Genomic DNA, 21,449 nt, shown 5'->3' with positions numbered 1-21,449 from the left:
ACACACACACATGCAAGCAGCCCTCAAATACGCACATTTACTCACAGACAAACACACACACACACACACACACACACACACACACACACCATAAGGGCTTATTAATTATTTGTGGCCACTTGACTTCATATTGTGCTGCCGGTGGCCTGGTCAAAGATTATAATTACCACTTTGCTGTTTGTATCGTATTCATCTCCTCTTGCTTTTAGTACCGTATTACCCTCTCCTTCCCTCTCTCTCTCCCTCTCCCCCTCTCTCCCTCTCTCTCTCGCCCGTACACAAGACCAAAAGTGCAGGCACATCATTTATTGATAAGACAAAAAGAATGTAATGAAATTATCAATGTTCTTGAATTAATTATGAACATGATTAAGAAAGCTAAAATCTCAGGAGCCTGGATCCCATTACCCTTTCAGTCTCAGGGATTGCTTTCATTCAGAGACAAGCCGAAGGAGCCACACGCGCTCCTCTTTTCTCCTTTTCCCCGGCCATGGAGCGCCTCTTTCCTCTCTCCCTTCCCTCCTTTCTCGCTCTCTCCCTCCGCTGGCTTTCCCTCGCCCCTTCGCCGGCGCCCGGCCTCCGCACCAAACCTGCAACAGCTTCCTCTCCGAGGGGTCCTGACCCCCACCGCATGCGGACCACCAAACTGAAGGTAAGAATCAGCACTAAGGCTCTAAATGAGCAAACGCTAAGCTGATGCATGCTAATCCAGTCCAGTTACAGCTGCTGTTATTGTCCACTGGACACTTGCACTGCTTTTATTTTCACTGTGTGTGAAATTATGGGATATTGCACTGAGGCTCTACATTAGCATAGGCAGACTAATGCATGCCAGTTCAGCCTGAGTAGAGCTAGTTTTACTACCTAGAATTCATACTGGCTGCATTTACCTTTAAAATGAGTAAAAAAAAATGTTTATCACACTGGAAGTCTAAATTAGCCAAGGCAATCTAATGCATGCTAATCAGGTCCATTCACAGCTGCTGTTATTGTTCAACAGACACTAGCATTGCATTTACATATGTGTAAAATAGTGGTAATAAAAGGCTTTACATTGACAAACCAATGCGTGTGAATCTGGTCTGAATAGAGCTACTAGCTACTGCTAGTTTACCTTCACTATGTGTAAGAAAAAGATTTATTGCACTGGAAGTCTAAATTAGCTAAGACAGTCCAATGCATGCTAATCTGCTCCATTCACAGCTGCTGTTCCTGTCCACTGGACACTTGTGTTGTATTTACATTCACTATATATGGAAAAAAACAGCACAGACAAACTAATGCATACTGATCTGGAATAGAATGGAGCTACTAGAGCTACTTATAGAGCTACTTTTCCTGTCTAGAATACACACTGGTGGCACCTTCACTAAGTGTAAATAAAGTATTCTAAATTAGCAAAGACAGCTCAGTGCATGTTAATGTGGCAGAGCTGCTTTTATACACTGACACTGCTTTTACACTCACCGTGTGCTTTTCTGCACTATGACTAAATTAGCAAAACCAAACCAATACATACTAATCTACTCCATTTAGAGCCGTATTTACATTAACTGTGCAGATCACACTGTCACGGTATTTACCATCACCATATGTAAAAACCAAATGTACCAAACAGCATTATGTGCTTGTTTTATTGTTTTAGATATTTAACTAAGAGCTAAGTTGTTTGACTGTTTTACTGATATGTGAAAAGTAATGTAAACCATTAAAAGGTTCAGTTTACCGTGGAAGAGTTCAGTTATCAGGCCATGACGAGGCTCATTTTGATTAACATGATTAATGTACTTAATTCAGTTTCTTTAGTTTCAATATTGAATGATATTTTAATTAAAACCATCAGGAAAGAAATGAAAAACTCTTTTTTATTAGAATACAGTCCATCACTTTGGACCACCAAAGTCAGGATCTAAATGAGTATTGAAGCTGTGCTTAGTTGGAAATTAATAATAAAGTTATTTCAATGCACTATTTAAATGATTAAAATAAAATCATTAAAATAAATTATAATGTATTTAAAAATTAAAATGTATAAAACTTTTATAAAAAAGTTTTTGAAATTATTCACATGATAACACTTGATAAACTGTAATAGTAAATTAATAAAATAAAATTAACATAACATCTGGCCATCTGGCTATGCATTACATATATATATATATGTTTTTTTTTTTTGCTGAATTAGTCAATATGCAGTAAGAGGCAGTGGTGTAGTGGTGTAGTGTGTGTGACAGTGACTATTGGCAATTACTCTTGTGTCTGGCCGCATGGGAAAATGTGCACCATTCCCTTTCTCCCCAAAGGCAAGGAAGTGAAGCTTCTCTCTCTCTCTCTCTCTCTCTCTCTCTCTCTCTCTCTCTCTCTCTCTCTCTCCTTTCCCTCATCTTTTTCTACCCTGCGCTCACTCTTTTGTATCTTGCTCACACCAGCTACCCGCACACTCACTCCCTCACACACACAATCTGCATTGCTAACCAGCCCTAGAGCGAACGCTGTAGCTCAGTACAGTCAGACAGAACTTTTCATTGGAAAGATCATGACATTATGTCCTCTGCCTGCATTACATTATGCTGCTCTATTCTCTGAGTTACGATGCCGTGATTTGTAGCTGTATCACTGTCGTCTACAAAGCAGACGCGTTTGGGCTGAAAGTTTCCACAGAGTTTTATGCACTGGAATTACAGGGTCCTTTTGTTATCGCCAGAGACAAATGAACCTTCTGAGGGTTAATATTCCATACAAGAAATAAAAGACTGCTCATTTACAGTGAAGCAGATCTTTTACAGTGACATATTAATCTTCCAAAGAAGAAGTTTGTTTTAGAGTAGCACCTGCTAAAAAGTTTCTAATGTAAAATCATATGTGTTCCGTCACATGAAGAAGTTTGAGTAACCCTGATCAAATTACAGGATTTCTTGATTTTCTAAGTGAAAATAAGTTAATACATCCTCTACACGGAACCTGGAATTTTAGTGCAGGACATTATATATATATATATATATATATATATATATATATATATATATATATATATATTTATTTATTTATTATTATTATTATTATTATTATTATTATTTTTGTATATTTGTTTGCTGTGTTTAACATATTGGGAAAAAACTAAAACATAAAATATAAAATGTGCCATAACTGCACAGGCCACTTTTTATGTTTTAATTTTTCTGATTGTGTTAAATTCAGCAAATAAACAGTAACTGTGTGTTAAAATGTGCACAAGTAAGTTCTCTGTATAAAATGTGTTAACTTTCACTTCACTTAGAAAATCAACAAAACATGTCATTTGCATACATAAAATCTTATGCACATGTATATCACATGTATTTATGTAAGTAAAAAATATTATCTAATAGCCAAATGTAAATGTAAATATTAGACTGTTATCATCTTCTGCAAAGCAGAGCAGGTGGGCTATTATCATAGACAAGCACTCTTTATAAGTTCTCTTCCAAATAAGCAGCAGACGGCTGTTTATTTTATGGTCTTATTACTTGAAATCTTATGCATCTGTATCGCACATGCTGTTTCTGTACTACGCAGTATGTTTGCAGGTCATTGTTGTTCCTGGTCTTTGCTTCAAATGTGTAAAAAATGTCTTATTTCAAGATTTGCACACCTATAACGTAATGGAATATATTACAATAAATATCCTTAATTCAAAAATATAAACAGAAAATATTGTTACAGTCCTATGAAAGAGTTTAAACAGGATAGAACATTGAATTACATGCTTTTTTTTTATTTGAAGTGAAAATACATTAACACATCCTCTACAAGGAACTTGAATGGTATTTTTCTGCTAATTTTATTGCAGAATTTCTTTTTTATATTCTGAGTTTAACATGTTGGAAAAATATTAAAAAAAATAAAACATAACACAATGAATGGGCCATAACCTTTGTATGTGCCACATTTCTTGTTTTATATGTTTACGTTCAATTCAATGCAATGCAAATTAAACAGTAAGTGTGCAGAAGTGCGTCTCTGTAGAGGATGCTTTTCTTACTCACTTAGAAAATCAACATCATTTGACCAGGGGTGCCAAAACTTTTGCATACGACTGTATAAATCTTCTATATATCACAGTTTTGCTTGGGCATGAGTAGCATTATGTGGCACTATTTCAGCATTGAAATGCTTGTTTTGAGTTGGACTTTGCTTTCTTACACATAAAAATGCAATATATTCATATTATACTGTGGCATCATTTATTCATATAATGGAATATAGTTTCTGCATTTTGCAAGATGGTCCATTTTCACAATGGCGTGTTTTTGTAGAAAGATCCTAGTTGTGCCTGGTCTTTCACCAGGGGTATCAGAGCGGCTCTGAAAGGGTTACTGAGAGTGCTTCTACAAGCAATGCAGGCCATTATTATAGTTCAGTACACATTATGATTATTATTTTACAATAGCAGTGTTTTTTGTGTATTCTCGTCGTCCCTAGCCGTGCAAAAGGGCATCAGAGCGACTCTGTAAGGGTTAATGAGAGCACTGTGGGCCCAGGGATTGATCCACGTATTGGATCTCACGCGAAGCTGCTGTTACTGGATATTAGCCTGCGCTATCGGCCAGCCGAGATGGCCCCGTGATAACAGGCGCTTTGCAGAGAGGATGCTCCTCCAGGGCAGATACGGTTTCCCGGCCCCCACGGGACGCCGGCTAGCACATGCTGCTGAGCTCAGGAACTTTTTACCTCATCGAGTAAATTCAGGCCCTTATCAAGTTACTGGCCAGTCTTCTTCCAATTGCACAAATATTTTAGCCCGTTGTCATTGGGCCGCTCGCTAAAAGGCACAGAGAACAGGCATTAAAAGGCACCTGCTCTTCATTGATAACGGGGAGGATTTGAGCAGAGAGGATTTGCTTTTGCAATCAAGAAGGTTACGCTCTTTAAAGCAGGGTGAAAAGACTGCAGAGGATCAGCACTTAAATGGCTTTAAACGGAGAGCATGCCAGAGATAATAAAGCTTTAAGAGGGATAAGTGCTACCTCAGGACGTCTGAGCGAGACTCATTCGTTTGGTCATTAAGATGACACCAGCCAGCCATGCAGGGCAAAAGAGCCTGACAAATTAGCCTGAATTCACACAGCGGTTTTAATTAGCAAAAGTTAGAAAATGCCAATAGTGTAGCTGATGCTGCATTTGGTACTCCAGAAGAAGCAGAGGTACCCTGTAATGAAGTAGTCTGAACATAATGGCTCCCCCTCTCCTCTTTCAGAGGGGTTTCCAGTTTCCTCTAGCAGCGTCTGAGGCCCAGCGGAGAAGGAACGTAGCATTAGCTGCGGAAGCTGCTTCAGCTCCGGTGCCCACGCTGCAGCGGGACTAGCCAGGTGGCATCTGGTGCCCGCTGCTTGCCAGAAGTACACAGCCCAGATGGCGCGTTAAGCAGGCTAATTATTTCGACACAAAACTCTGAAATTGAGGGCCGCCAGGGTCCGGTTTCCATGTTTTGAATTTTACTCACTGGGCTTTGTTTCAGAACTTTCTATACTGCAGATTAGTGGTTAGTTGTTATTGCTCTTCAGGCTCCTGGCATTTACCTGCATGTGTCTCTTAGGCTCCTGTGGACTATAAGTGGATTAGTTGGTATCACTCTTCTTGTGCTTTTTGGTCTCCAACAGACTGGCATTTAGCTGCTAGCGCCTCTTGGGCTCAGAAATGACCAGTGATTTACCTCTTGGGCTCAAATCCATCTGATCATCTGCTAGTGCCTTTTAGACTTTCATGCTCCTAAGGACTAAGAGTAAACTGCTAGTGGTTTGTAGACTCCCACAGACAAGCAGTGAGCTGCCAGTGCCTGTAAGGGCCACAGTCAGCCACTAGTGCGTCTAGAGCTTTTATGCTGCTTTGTACATAAGCTAAGCTGCTAGGGCCTCTTAGAGCTGCAGTATACTTGATTTTAGCCTTCTCGTATGTGTACGCACACAGCTATTATGCTAGTAGCACTGTTCACATTCTTGTATCTGTGTATCTGTAGAATTAAAAGCTATATTATATGGCCAAAAGAATGTGACACCTGACCATCACACCTGTACCAGTTAGCTGGACATCCCATTCCAAAACCATAGACATTAAGACAGAGGTAGCCCCCACTTTGTGGATTTATCAGCCTCCACTCTTCTGGGAAGGCTTTGAACAAGATTTTGGAGCGTGTCTGTGGGAATTATTGCCCATTTAGTCAGAAAAGCGTTTGTGAGGTCAGGCACTGATGGTGGATGAGAGGGCCTGGCTTACAATCGATGTTGCAATTAATCCCAAAGGTGTTCCTTGGGACTGAGGTCAGGGCTCTGTGCAGGCCACGGGAGTGCCTCCACACCATAAACTCATCAAAACATGTCTGTTTGGACCGTACTTTGTACGCAGGGCTCAGTCATGCTGGAACAGGAAAGTTACCAAACTGTTCCCATAGGTTGGAAGCATGTAATTGTCTAAAAAGTGTTTGTGAGCTGTAGCAATAACATCACCCTTCACTGGAACTAAGGGGCCGAGCCCACCATCCCTCCTCCACCAGACTTTACTGCTGGTACTATGCTTTCCAGTAGGTAGGTTATTCTGGCATCTGCTAAACTCAGATAGTGAAGACTGATCGACCACTCCAGAGAAGACGTTTCAGGGGCGGGGCTTTACACCAGTCCAGCCGACACTTGTCATTGCACATCGTATGCAGCTGCTCAACCACGGAAACACTTTTCATGAAGTTTCCAACAAGCTGTTGTTGTGTTGATGTTGCTTTCAGAGGCTCTGTGAGACTCTGTAGTGCGTGATGCAGCAGAAGAGAAGATAGGCCACTTTTACACGCTACGTGTTTCAGCACTCAGCCGCTGCACTCTGTGAGTTTGTGTGGTCTACAGCTTCGTGGGTGAGCTGTTGTTGCTTCTAGACGCTGCATTTCATGCAGTAAACTTTTAGGCTCCTGCACAGTAGCCGTTAGTTGCTAGTGCCTCCTAAATTCCTTCGGACTGTTTCTGTTTCAGTGCAGGTGTCCTTTAAGCTTCTACAGACTAGCAGTTAGCTCCCAGTAGTTATCTCCTTTTTAGACTCCTGCATACAAGCAGTTACCAGTTTGTGCTTTGTAGTTTCCTGCATGCTAGCAGTTTCGCTACTGGTGCCCTTTACACGTTTAGGCTCCTACAGACTCGCAGTTAACTTCTAGTGCCTCTTAGTCTCTTGCAATGTCATGATCATTCCCTCTTCTGGCTTCTGAACACTTACAGTGAACTGTTTAGCTGCTAGTAACTTCTAGTCTAGTTCAGATTAGCACTTGACTGCTAGAGTCTCTTAGGCACTTGCAGGTTACTGGTTAGCTGTTACTGCTCATGTGTGGAACACTGACTTCTATCATGTTAATTTGTTAATGATGCTACAGTGTTGTGCTCTTTACCGTCTGCTAATAAATACTGTCAATTACTCCACATATCATTTACAGCATTTACATGCACACCTTTGGTTTGATATTAGTCTAAGACTGCTTGTTTGTCTAAGGCACGATCAGGTAATTCCCACAGCATGATTCGATTATTGTAGTTTAGCTGAAATCATATCAAAATAATCTGCAATGCAACTGTGCCTGCAGTAGCTGAGTACCCTGAACCGCATGATTTCATAGACTGAAATTCTCATGACTTAAACAAAAAAGAAGGTTTTTTAGTTTAGCTTGTTCTTCCTAGCAGCAACATGCTTGCTCGTTAACCAGAGCTTAGATCTCTTTCCAAAAGAGCGAATGACAGCTTTGTGTACACAAACGATAGCTAGCTAGCACAGCCAACTGAAAGTTATGACGCTGTTGCAGCTTAGCTTAGTGCAAACTTGTGGTCAAGACAAACTATTGGATTCACTGATTATAAATAAATAGATACATTTGTGAAGACTTAGACCTGCAAATTGACTCTCACATAGAATTTTAACTACATTTTGCAGCCCTTCCTGCAGTACCACACTTGAAAAGACAGCATATGACACCAAAACATCATTAGATATTTAAATGGAGGGGAAAACAATGAACACTGATATTTTTAAATGGGCAGGAAACTCATATGTGAACGAACATCAATGTACAACAATATAGTAAAGAAGTCTGACTGAAATGCAATGAAACAAAAACATATATGAACTAGTCTTTTATACAAGCCCTACAGTTTCTTAGAATAAGAAATAAATGTATATAAACATTGTTCATGTAAAGCTTGATTAGGCCTTTATTTTCTAGAGAGTGAGCAGTGAGAAGTGGATGCTAACTATAAAAACGTCAACTCCAGTAGTACAAAGGGTTTGCTGAACCCTGTTTTCATGGTCAGAAACATTTGAGCAAATAAAAACACAGTCTTTCCAGTTAATGTTTGCCATTCCCTCCTTTAGTGGCCTGCCTGTTATAGTGTCCAGCGATATGGCCACTGAATAATGAACCAATAAAGTCCCGGTCATTGCAGGAAAACCTGCGTATCGGCACACGCAATAAGACTCCAGTCCCTCTCAACCTCTCTCCTGAGGCCGCGGAGCTGCTGTGGTGCCTAAGCCACATTACATCTCATAATCAGGGTCACTTATGGAGTCAGGGCTAACTGCTCTTTCAGGACAGAAACTGGTGTTCTGCATGGCCACTGGACCTGACTTTGACTCCAAACAGTCAGTTAAGGCTGAAACAAGCCCTACAGTGTTATTGTAGCTTCTATGTCCAGGTGTGAGCTTATTGCTTTGCTCTGTGTGTGTTTTGGTGATGAGATTGTGTGATATGAGGTGTACGTCTTCTGAATGAGGTTTCCTGTCTGCTTTATGACGCCCCTGTTGATAGCTGTGCTTAGATTTCTCTATCGACATTTGTTTTGTTTTTTTTAACTCATTTTTAGTATATTCAATTTCTTACCTACCCTTTTCACATAATTAGTACCAACCAAACTCATTCTCTAGATTTTTGGCTGACAAAAACAAATTTAGTCCAGTTTGGTGTGAGATAGTTGCTTGTTTTGTTTTTGTGCTGGAGTTACAAGCCAGCTCTGCATGATGTGAACAAGGCAGAACGTCCTGCTTTTCTTTTCAGCTCACATTAACAGGATCGAACGTTCACACAGTGTGGCAGTGCACCCTGTGCAGAAGTGGCATAGCGTTTATAGAATAGGCAAGATACCATGAAATAACCTACGACAATCAATGGAAAACAAATAAAAACTTTAAAAAATGCACATTTTACAACTGCCGACTGTTCTCAAACAAAATACTGAAACATTTCGTGTTGCATACACTGGTCAACCAGGCTTGAAACGGAAAATGAAAATGTAGCTTAACTTAGTTAGGGGTGGAGGTGATGCGGATGTGGAAAACGCTGAATCGATTTACAAATATCAAAAATCGATTTTCTAAATTTTTATTAATAACAAAATGTTGACAGAATGCAAAAGGTGGAATTTGGAAGTGCTGAAGTGCAGCGCCTGGACAGTCTGTGGTGGCACACTGCATTACCAGCTAGTGCAGGAGTTACAACCCAAATGTTAATAAGAGTCATTTTGTCTTTTCAACAAAAATCAAACCACCTTGGGAGCCACAACATTTTGTGTCCATTTTACCATCTTGGCTGTAAGTATGTCTCAGTATGTGCTGATGTACAAGTATAGGATAATAATATAAACGAAAACACAGACTTACTTTGCTCTGCTTTAAGCTTTAGCTCAGCTATAGCCGCTTTTCTCGCATCTCCAGCAGGAAACTTTTCCGCAAAAGTAGAACAGTTTCTTGTAAAATGTCTCTCAATGTTCTACTTTTTATGAGGCTGAAGTCGCTTCTCATTCACCAGCTTCTTGTTTGAATTTTCCCATTCCACCTTAAATGGTGCCTGAGGTGCCAGAATGTAACTGCTGCACCATTTAAGGTGGAACAGGAAAATTCAAACAAGAAGCTTGTGAACAAGAAGCGACTTCAGCTTTAGACTTTTTAGTGTTTCAGTTTCTCGCTGCAGATTAAACGTATCAGGAAACCAGCTGGAGTGATTATAAACACTAATAAGTCCATTTGTTCTCAAATTATTGATCATCTTAAATCTCTCTCTTTGCCTTTTCATTAACTACTAGCTAGGTAAACACGCAGTTATAGGCTACATTAATTCCAGTTTTTAAGATCATTTATTGTTAAACTGTGTTGAATGATCAGCAGAGCTTTATTTTACTGTAAAAGAGGGTTATTTTATTTTTACCTACAAATCTAACAGGGCAGTAAAAGAGCTGTGTGTTTGCAACCCCTAAGCTCAGTTAGCGTTAGCACTTTGGCTTCTATGAAGTTGAAGGGAAAAGGACCTGGATAAGAGCCACACTATACGCAAGTTGTGTCACACTAAACTAAAATATTTTGGAAACGATAAACATGAGAAGCCATATTACAGGTTTCCACCGTTTTCCATCCGGTTGTAGTTGCATTTCATGCAGTGTGATGTCAGAACTTCCACCCAACTCGGAGAGGGCAAAGCGAATTACAAACTCTGTCGCAACTTTTATTGCCAAGGATTTGCATCCGTACTCAGCCGTTGAGAACCAGGGCTTTCGCGCTACGTTGGACTTTGGATCTGAGATACAGCGTCCCGTCTCAAAGATATTTTACTGATGGGGCAAGATTTGTTGTTTTGACTTTAAAAAGTAAATACAGTGGCAGGCAAATCAGGACATCAGATCAGTTTACATAGCAGAATGCAAAACACAGACTGTTGTCTTGTTAACTTACTATTCAAAATTTTAGGTCATGCACAAATCAGTTTAAGTCTAATATGTGTTTTGAATACTAAGGCAAATTGTGAACCAACATATTTCAAATTCTTTGCTCAGGTAATAGAAAATGCTACATAGGTCAACAAATTTAAGTCTTTCTAAATTATGCTTATTTATGAATCATGTTTTTATTGATCTGACTATTTATTCATTTGGAAACTCCTCAAAAGCTAAATCAGCCTGATTGTTCGTTCTGGCACTAAGTTCCTGTTAGGCGACTGTCAGGCTATCTGTGGACCGTGCTCTCGTCAATCATACAGCATTCCCAGAAAAACAGTCCATCTCTGTCCTGCATGCTGTCAATCAAACCTTCTGAACATCAAAGAGCACTTTTACCCCAGGGTGGACGATCCTGCCCTTTTTTTAAACAGCTACAGTGGGAAAGTGAACAAAAACAGCGCTACAGAGTAATGAAGGAGTATTTTGGCTACAGACAGTAAGACCTCTGAAGACACTTCGTCAATTGTCCTTATGTGATTAACCAACAAATTCCAATGTCTACATATGTCCTAATATCACTGTGTCGTTTGAACTACTAAGTCATTAAGCAGTCGTGATAGGAACAGTGCTAGACTCTATGCTTCAAGCAAGGTAAACACATTTAACTGACATTGTAAGACTCTTAACTTCACCAAAATACCCCACACCAATGAAAGAAGCTTTGACAAGTGTGGTAGTGAAGTGGCTTTTGCAGTAGGAGGCTCTACAGTATGAGTGGCTACATAATAGTGTTATAATTTTAGTGTTTAGTTCTGTTGAAACCTTTTATCATTTCATAGTGATGTCAGTTAAATGCTTAATGTTGAATGTTAGTTTTATTATAGCATGTATGCAGCAATATTCCTGTTTGACTTATAATGACTGTCATTTAGAAACAAAAGTTGTCGTATAAGTTGTCGTGATAATGTTTGATGTCATGACAGCTTATGTTATGTGCTAATTTGCTCTGTGTACTGTAGTTAGCCATCATTATGGCATCGGTCATGACAATTACTGGTAACAGTATAATAACACTATTATATTTCTGAACAAAATCAGTCATGACGACTCATAACAGCACATGATATCTGCCATGACATGTTGAAGACATAGTTATGTAAATGTGAAAACTAGCTTAGACCCAAAGGGGCGTGGTGCCACCTAAAAATGGTGCTAATGATCCTAAAACTGAATAAAGCTTAAAACACAAAATGCCAGATATTATGATAATATCTGTATCACAATCAGTGCAATAAAAATATACCTTAATGGCTTTTATTCTGTGTAAATTGGTTCAGTTTAACCAATTCAACCAATTTTTTCCTTTAATTAAAGCAAGTCAAACTGGCAACTGCGTCCAGCCCTGAAGGCTAAATTATTTTATGTCTTATACAAGTTCAAACAAGCATTCTCATCAAGGAAGCATTAGCTGATAGCGTAACTACCAGCTGTACAGCACAGTCAGTTGGACCTGTAGGGCTCTGGCAACTCATTCTATAACTCATGACTCATGAGTCTAAGGTAATAATGAACTAAGGTAATAATATACTTCATACAAATAATAGAAGTTGACACCAGTTAGTGCAAATCAACACATTGCTGACTCAGGTGTTCAATTCTATGTGCAGAACTTGTATAATCTCTGTTGAAAAGCATTGCTAACAGAATAGGTTGCTCTGGAGCAGGTGGGCATGAGCCTAAGGTCAGCATGCCCAATGCTGAGTGTCAGCTAGAGAAGTATAAAGCCCAACAGCATTCGGCTGTGGAGCAGTAAAAGAGCTTCATCCAATACCTTTGAGATGAATTGTAGAGGCATTTGTGATCCAGAACTAATCATCCAACGTCAGTACCAGACCTCATCAGTTGCCTATTACTTGGATAAGCAGGTGTCTACAAACCTTTGGACGTATAGTGTATTTATCTGGGGCAGTAAGCTTTAATTTGCTTAAATTTGCTTAAATGTGCACTAACGTTAAAATAAATACAATTAAACAATATACATTTTATGTCTGTCAATTAGCTTAAGTATTTACAAATGTCTTGTTGAAGAAGCCCAGTATTTAAAGTTACTATGCAATGCCTAGTTTGGTTAATCAGTCCTTCACTGTAAATCAGGTGCTGCTGGTGGAAGTGAACAAATCCATGCAATAGCTAGAGCAGCACTGAGGAGCAACATCACTGACTTCGCTGATTTCTTGTTATTTTATTCAGCACTGATGCTTATTGCATTTATTCCAATGTTAAATACAATCAAACACACTTGTTTTAAACATTTTTCATGGCTGTGTAAAACTTTTACACAGTACTGGATGAGATGTAGCACATTTGGCCTATATGAGTCCCTCTCTCCATTAATAAAGGACTGAGTACCATTAAAGTTCGGACACATGCTGTGGTGGACGTTAATCATTATCGGAATCACTCGTTGTTCGGCCTTACATCTGGACAGTGGCCTGCTGCCCTGCGAACCAGGAGCAATAAAGCTATAAAACTCTGGTCATTTGTAACTCGGCATGTCTTTCCCTCCCTTTATCCCTCCATCCCTCCCTCCTTCCATCCCTCACTCCCTAAAGAGTGCTCCATCTGCTTTGGGGACCGCTGGGTGCAGCCCTGCAGCAGGAGCAGGATAAGCACACCGTTTCCCTGTCAATACATTTCTATTAGCTTTCTCACAGGGAGAGAGAGAAAGAGAGAGAGAGAGAGAGAGAGAGAGAGAGAGAGAGAGAGAGAGAGAGAGAAACAGATGATAAAGAGAGATACAGCACAAAAGAGAAACAGAGACAAAAAGAAACAGAAGAGAAAGTCAAAAAGAGAGAAAGAGAGATAGACAGAAAAAGAGGGTGGAGAAGAAAAAGCAACAGAAAGCGAGAGAGAGAGAGAGAAAGAGAAGGAGAGGCTTATAAAGAGATTGACAGTGATAAATGCAGACAGAAACAGAACAGACTAGAAATAGAAAGACAGACATAGAGAGGGGCTGAGGGAGCCAGAGAGAGAGCTACAGATAGAAAGACAGACAAACAAAGAGAGACAGAGTAAGAGACGTAGACAGAGAGAGAGAGAGAGATGCACAAATAGGCAGACAGTCAAAGAGAGAGAGAGAGAAAGAGATTGAGGATTGAGTGTTAATCCATAAGTGGACTGTGTGTGTGTGTGTGTGTGTGTGTGTGTGTGTGTGTGTGTGTGTGTGTGTGTGTGTGAATTTGAGCTGGGTTATTTCTGTAAGTCCAGTTCGGCTGCGGTGATTTAGTCCCTAAATCCCAGGTTTCTTACCTGAATCAGTCTAAATCACCACAACGGGGCTTCATTTACACCAAATGATGGACAAATTAAAGCAATAATTCAGCGAAAACTAAACGTACATATCTCTCCCTTCTACCCCGAGTGCAGTCGATCTGCCAAGACATGTTTGCTGTCCGAAATGTACTTCTTTAGTGTTGTACAGGTGCTACGTGCTAATGTCGCTAACGATTAATCGAAGCTTATACACCACCAATTAGTACGGTGGCTGAGAAGACCCAACAAACTGCAATTAAAAAGGAGCTGCATGACGCAGAAAGCGCTTTCATCAAAATGACGACACCAACGCTACATTTCATAAACGCACTGCAAATACAGAAAAACACGTGCAACTTCAGAAACACTGATAAGCCAGTCACAACACAACGGAAGTGTCTCTGGAAGACTCAAAGGGCTCAAAGTGGCTGGAATATCTATGACGGAAAATGACTGTCAGAAGGCCACCGTAAATTTGCGCTGAGTGTAAAAACTACAAGGCTAAATCTTCACACACTTGTTTCAACACCCCTGTTAGAATGTCACTATTACTACCTTTAATATGTTAGGGTTGTGCTGTGCAGTATTCTGTAGTGTCTCAGCCTCATCGCTCTGACTGAATTCTCTCACTACAAAACCCAGCATGCACTGCATAAATACATCATACAACCATGGGAATCATCCTACAGACGTAAAGAAATCCACTCATGCACCACTCAGGAGTAATAGTCAACGTGCTAGCAGTAATGTTAGCTATCTGGTTTCCTGCCGCAGTAGCCAGATAGTGGAGAAAAACAGCCCACCCGGCATCGTATACCCACATCAAAGCACTTGTAGTTTTTTAAAAGATTCTCCTACCTTCTACCTTCAAGTTACATCATCAGAAGGAGGGTTTTATAGTCTTTAATCATACTTAAGCTGTAGGAGTCAACCAGGCATGTTTAGTAAATAGCAATTTAGCAGTGGTTACTTTTTTCACTTTGGCCAGTGCCCCTTTAGGTGACCTCCGATAGACTTGTTAATGTGGTTTCTGCACAAAAATGGACAGAAGTTTTCTCAAACCTCAATTTTGTCCAATTTGCAAGATCTTTTTAGGCCATCCAGAAAAACTGCATTCAAAAATTTGCTATTTATTCTCATATGATAAAAAAACCCAAACAAAAGTTCTTTGAAACATAAATAACATTTCCACCCAGTTTGATCAAGAATTGATATAAAGTCATTTATAATTAGAAAGCTAGAAATATCAAATCCCGCTTGTCTGTGTTTATAATGATGGGTCTTCCTGCTTAATCAGATTTAGATATTTGTGAGTTACACTAAATAAGAGGAAACTCAAGCACCGTTAGCGATTTGTTTTTAAGACAGTTAGTGTCCTGTCCACTCATTCCTAACCCGGTTTAATGAGACTAAGACACAGGCAGTCAGCTCACTAAACTGACCCGAATCAAACCTGAGCTATTGATGTTTCTAGAGGTCATGACCTGGAAATGATGTCTCGGACTGGTCTGTAACCTTAGCTCATTGGAAAGCTGCCTGGTTCAGAGTGACACAGCAGAAACAAGGACGGTTATTGAGATGTAAATGACGATTGGCGTTAATGCCCCATTTGAACACAATAAAGGCCCAGCAGCAGGGTGAGATTACTTATTGATCGCTTGTTAACTGTATGAAGGATGGAGTCTGTCAGGGTGGAATGGGTTAAAGATGTAGAAAAATGTGTTAGTGTGTGTGAAGATGCAGTCAGGTTTTTGCAGAAGTTCATTTGTAATATCTTCAAATGCTGTTGAAGTCCTAATGACTTTTCCCTTTAAAGGAAAACTTAAAAAAGTTAAAGCAAAAAATTTTGTACTAAAACAAATAAAAACAAAAAAAGTTGTACATAATTTTCCCTTTAATCCACAATGTAGTCTAAGTCATGTTTGTTGTCTGAAGTTTGCTTCCTTAGTCTTAGTTCTGGATCTACAGAGCTAATGTAGCTAACAGAAAATAGAAGAGTATTAGTGAGTAATTAGTATTGAGCAAATTGCAAATGTAAATCATCACAGACTTCAGCTGCATTGAGTTGTTAGCAGAGAGGAGCCCTCAGGGCCTTTTAGGCCTTCAGAGACAGCTTTAATGATTTTAGGAACTAAAAAATACACGTCTATGATTCTTAGTTCAATGTATTTGAATAAATAATGCTTGTATTTAATCTCTACAGGTATTACAGAGCTACTCTTGTTTTAATGCTGAAACTATTTTTTTAAACGTCCAGTGATAAATTGACCACCAGCCTAATTACGAAGTGACAGCGGAATCAACAGATCATGCAATGATACAACAGTTGAGGCCAGTTTCATGAGAAAGGCCTTCTGGAAGTCCTCAATACACTGACTGTTAATACAGGCCGTAGTCTGATCAGTGGGCTGTTAGAAATGGAAAACAGCGGCGGCTGACCTCTTCACTGCAGGAGTCACTGTAAAACTGCTGCAGGGCAACACCGGCTAATATGTCTGTTACATACATCAAATAAAACACGCAAAGTCTTTCAGGAGCTTCAAATGTGTGTGTTTAATTTAGAACGGCCAAAACACATGCAAATCAACGTCAGTGTAGCGCTAACAAACTACTAGAATCCCATAGGGAAGCTAGCAGACTTCAAATACACCTACTTACTGACACTGTATGACACACACACCTATCAGGCATGACATTCTGACCACCTCCTTGTTTCTACGCTCATTGTCCATTTTATCAGCTCCACTTACTATATAGGTGCACTTTGTAGTTCTACAGTTACAGACTGTAGTCCATCTGTTTCTCTGATACTTTGTTAGCCCCCTTTTACCCTGTTCTTCAGTGGTCAGGACCCCCATGGACCCTCACAGAGCAGGTACTATTTGGGTGGTGGGTCATTCTCAGCACTGCCGTAACACTGATGTGGTGGTGGGGTGTTAGTGTGTGTTGCGCTGGTCTGAGTGGATCAGACACAGCAGTGCTGCTGGAGGTTTTAAACACCTCAGTGTCACTGCTGGACTGAGAATAGTCCACCAACCAAAAATATCCAGCCAGCAGCGTCCTGTGGGCAGCGTCCTGTGACCACTGATGAAGGACTAGAGGATGACCAACACAAACTGTGCAGCAGCAGATGAGCTATGGTCTCTGACTTTACATCTACAAGGTGGGCTGACAAGGTAGGAGTGTCTAATAGAGTGGACAGTGAGTGGACACAGTGTTAAAAAACTCCAGCAGCACTGCTGTGTCTGATCCACTCAGACCAGCACAACACACACTAACACACCACCACCACGTCAGTGTTACCACAGTGCTGAGAATGATCCACCACCCAAACAGTACCTGTTGTGTTTAGTCAGCATTTTGTTTAGAAGTTATTGTGTTTTTAATTTGTTATGGTGATTTCAGTCCACTAACTGTTCCTAACAACTGTGAGAAAATCAGTGTAACACATGGCCTCCAGTGGATTAGTTCTATATATACACTAGAATAAGTTTTTGTTTTATTAATATGGAAAAATATATTGTGAATTTATGTATGTTTTTTGTGATATTAGCCAAGCCTACAGCTGATGCAGCAGAGGCACAGTAAAATGGGGAGGAGCACCAACTGGAGGGATGAAGGAAAAGAAAGGAAAAACTGTGGTACTCGTGTTGCTCAAAGGCCTGAATATAAAGTATCGTTTTTGAATTTTTTGACACACAAATATTACACTCATGGGTGCTGCACACACACACACTCACACACACACACACACTCACACACACACTCATTTGTTAACACAAATCCCTGCATTAGAGAGACGGAGCATATGGCTGTGATCTGCATGAGGCTTTACCCAGGGCCACTTCTCCAGCTGCTTCCAAACATAGAGAAAAACATCCCTCCCTCTCTCTCTCTCTGTCTCTCTCTCTCTCTCTTTCTCTTTCTCTTTTTTTCTCTTTCTTTCTCTCTCTCCTTCTCCATCTCCCACTTTTATTTCTCTCCCCTTCACTCTCTTTCATTTTTCCTTCTGTCTCTCTATTGCTTTCTTTTTGTCTCTCCTTCTAATCTCTCTCTCTCTCTCTCTCTCTCTCTCTCTCTCTCTGTCTCTCTCTCTCTCTCTCTCTTTGTCTCTCTCTCTCTCTCTGCCTCTGGCAGGTGGGTGTTAGGTGCTGACTGTTAAGCACCTGATAATCAGTGTTGCCTCAGAGCAACTAGCGGCTGCGTGTGTATGTGTATGTGTGTGCGTGTGTGCATGTGTGTGTGCGTGTGTGTCTGTGTGCGTGTGTGTGTGTGTGTGTGCATGTGTGTGTGCGTGTGTGTGTGTGTGTGCATGTGTGTGTGCGTGTGTGCATGTGTGTGTGTGTGTGTGTCTGTGTGCGTGTGTCTGTGGGCGTGTGCGTGTGTTTGTGCGTGTGTCTGTGTGCGTGTGTGTGTGTGTGTCTGTGTGTGTGTGTGTGCATGTGTGTGTGTGCATGTGTGCGTGTGTGCGTGTGTGTGTGTGTGTGTGTGTGTGTGTGTGTGTGTGGGACAGTATCTAGCTGTGATGTGTACATCTGTTTTACTCATTCCTTGTCTGATGTAAACATTTTCTTGGCTGCTCTGTTTTCAAAAAGCAGTCCGAGCTGAAACACTCCTGATTCACTTCAGTGTGAATTCAGTGTGAATGGGCGGAGCTAAACTGCTGTGGGCTGAAAGAGCAAATCCATTTAAAAGCTTAATTTGCATGACGTCAAAAAAAACAACAACTTCAGAACGGGCTGTTTTTGCAGCTTTGTTCTAACGTTTGAAGTGTATGGACTGTGGAACGTTTAGAAACTTCAACAATGTTTACATACGACATCAAAACTCACCTCTTCATCATGGGGCCCTTTCAGAATTATTCCGTGTTAAACTCTCCCAAAGCCTCAGTCATCATTAACTCATATTTACCCCCTCTTCACAGCCATGATGCTTTGTTTATTTATTTATTTATTTCCTCAGGCTGATGCTGCTAATCCACAGACAATAACAGCAACAGCTGTTGGTCCTGCTTTGTTTTTTTTCCACGTTCACTTTTTCTCCTCGCTGTTTCCAGCAGAAATCCGTTCGTTCTAAGGGACCATCTCTCTTTCCCCGTTATTGATCGGACGGCCAGCGATGGGGTCCTTGAGATGTGTATCTGTGTGGTAAAGGGCAGTGTGTGAGTGTGTGTGTGTGTGTATCGTGTGCAGATACACACAGTCCTGAGTGCTGACCTTGTGCAGCTTCACTAATGACTGCAGAGAAAAAACTCCTCTGATTCACAGCACAAGCACATTTACAAACCAAACACACTGCCAGCCACTACGCCGTTGCTCAGTTGTCCAATGTAGTCCGCCAAAGTCTTCCCCTGGTGCTGATATTACTGATATGACTGATATTGCTGGCATCAACAGTGAGTTTTGATTTTAAATGATGATTTTTGCCTCAATGTTCTTCAGTGATAAATCAGTTCACTATGCCAGTAGCTGGAAATAACATCAAGAGATCCATCTATTCACCACTTAAAAGCTGTATTTGAACGAAAGTCCAACAGCAGCAGAGTCAGGTTACGGCGCTCGAGCAGCAGCAACTATGACGAGGCTCAAGTTAGCTTCTTATTCTAATTTGCTGATCCACATTAAATGGTGAGGCAGTTATATTCTGGTGCTAGAATGTAACTGCTGCACCATTTAAGGTGGATCAGCCAGTTCAACAAGTAGCTGACAAATAGAAGGCTAACATCAGCTTTGTGAAGTCTGAATAGTAAAACTAGGAAAATGCATTAACTGTGTAATAAAAAATTATAATGTGTTAACTTTGATACCACAACATACATTGATGAGCCAAAAGATAGATGAAACACTGATTTTGTAACAGTGGTGCACGTCAAGGTTTGGGTTATATTAGACGGTAGGTGAACAGTCGGTTCTCGTACTTCATGTGTTGGATGCAGGAGAAATGGGCAGGCGTGAAGAACTGAGCAGCTCTGACAACTGCCAAACTGTTATGGCCAAATGACCGGTCAGAATATCTCTGAAACAAGGATTGTGGGGTGTCAGAACTGGACCCTGGAGCACTGCAGGAAGGTCAGCTGGTCCGAAAACTCCTGTTTTCTTTTACATCATTTGGACTGCCAGGTATGTGTGCGCCATATAACTGGGACAGTGATGGCACCAGGATGCACTGTGGGAAGAAGAGGGTGTTGCTCTGGACAATGTTCTGCTAGGAAAACCTGTGTCCAGACATTCATGTGGATGTCAATTTGACATGTGCCACCTACCTAAACATTGGTACACCCCTTAATGGCAGTGGTATTGTCTGATAGTGGTAGCAGGATGATACCCCCTGCCCCACTGCACACATTGTTTGGGAATGGTTTGAGGAACATGACATGTTACTCTGCCTTCCAAATTCCCCAGATCTTAATCTGATAGAGTGTCTGTGGGATGTGCTGGAAAAATTGGTGTAAAGCGCTGCCACTGGACTCTGGATCAGTGGAAACGTGTTCTGTGGAGTGACAAATCAGCTTCTCTATCTGTCCTCTATCTTTTCTATCTGATGGACGAGTCTGGGTTTGGCGAATGCCAGGAGAACGTTACCTGCCTGACTGCACTGTGCCAGCTGTAAAGTTTGGTGGAGGAGGGATGATGATATGGGGCTGTTTTTCAGGGGTTGGTCTAGAACCCTTAGTTCCAGTGAAGGGGAATCTTAATGCTTCAGCACCAAGACATTCTGGACAATTGTACACTTCCAACTTTGTGTGAACAGTTTGGGGAAGAACCTTTCCTGTTCCAGCATGACTGAGCCCCAGTGCACAAAGCAGCTCCATAAAGGCCTGACTGGGTGAGTTTGGTGTGGAAGAACTTGACTGGCCCTCACAGAGCCCTGACCTCAACCCCATCAAACACCTTTGGGATGGACTAGAATGGAGATTGTGAGCCAGACCCTCTCGTCCAACATCAGTGTCTGATCTCATAAATGCTCTTCTGGATGAATGATCAGAAATTCCCACAGACTCTCCAACATCCTGTAGAAGCTTCCCAGAAGAGTGGAAGCTGTTAGAGCTGTAAAGTGGGACCAACTCCATATTAATGCTTATGGGGTTTAGAATGGGACTCATAAAAGCTCCTGTGTGTGTAATATGGTGTCCCAATACTTTTGTCCATGTGGTGCTATGTTATAAAACTAAAAAAAATCAAAGAAACCAAATAAATGACTGTTTGCATACAGACAAACTATTATTACAACAAAAATAAAGGCAGTGCTTTACATGTTGGCTAGTTAGCATAGCATTATACAAGCTAATGAAGGATTTTACAGCTTTTGTTTTTGTTTTCTTCAATGTTTATTTAATCTTTTTGTCTCATGGTGTAAACACACATCTAATTAGTATTCAGAAAGCTTTCAGTATGCTTGGTATGCTCTTAAAATCACAGTGCTCCACTATTCCAA

This window comes from Colossoma macropomum, unplaced genomic scaffold (genome assembly GCF_904425465.1).
Source record: "Colossoma macropomum unplaced genomic scaffold, Colossoma_macropomum, whole genome shotgun sequence".
NCBI lineage: Eukaryota > Metazoa > Chordata > Actinopteri > Characiformes > Serrasalmidae > Colossoma > Colossoma macropomum.
This window is presented reverse-complemented; position numbering follows the sequence as displayed.